Source organism: Abrus precatorius, unplaced genomic scaffold, assembly GCF_003935025.1.
Source record: "Abrus precatorius isolate BTA unplaced genomic scaffold, Abrus_2018 Scaffold2, whole genome shotgun sequence".
NCBI classification, from domain to species: Eukaryota; Viridiplantae; Streptophyta; class Magnoliopsida; order Fabales; family Fabaceae; genus Abrus; species Abrus precatorius.
In genome coordinates, this window is record NW_020874362.1 from 16,962,551 (window position 1) to 16,963,456 (window position 906).

Here is a 906-nt window from a genome sequence, read left to right on the forward strand (position 1 = left end):
GGGAGAAATCCTAATAAATTCATAACTCGCTAATTGTTTAAGTTTATTTTTAATACAATTATCCGCATTATTAAACAATGTAATCTAACTTTTTTTATGACTATGTAGTGTTTATTGTCTTACTTTTAATTAATGGTGATTGTTACCATAGTTATAAATTTGAGATAATACCGAATATCCTTTTAAATTGATAATTGAAATTTTTTTAATATTTGAAGATAAAATAAAGAATATTTATCTTTTTAAATAAACTATTGATCCACTTTATTAATGCAAAGTTAAAATACACGTATAAAATATTAATCTACAAAATATTGTAGAAATTATCTTAATATGGATACTACGGTATGCCACTGTACCTGAAGAGAGTATGCCGTTTATGGTAAAGTTTATTCCAAACACGGCGCAGTTAGCAGCCTGAGCCGAACTTCGTTTTAGACAAAGTCCAAACTTGGTTGGTGCTTTTGACTTGGGATTAGTCATATCCTATCATATCATGAGCGCCACAAATTATTATTTTAACCATTGAAATGATTAGGAATTATTCTTTAATTTTATTTTTTGTGGGTATTATAAATTCTCGAATACATTCTTCGAATTTTAAACCAGTTGCTCAACGATAACGTTGAAGTTTTGTTAACTTAGTATTTATCGGGGATTGCGGGGAATATATGGTCGTCTCAATGATGTAACGTAACGTGATTTCCTCTTCTTCTTTTTTCAAAGATAATTTTAATGTGTATTATAAAATTTTATGATTTTGATTAAAGAAGTTTTGATATAAAAGAATTTGTTTTATTTTGTTTAAATAATTTGTCGGTATGTGTTTAATGTTTTAAGAAATGAATCTCAATATTTTGAATTATTTAAAAATTCTGTAATTATATTTGAGTTTCAAATGCTATA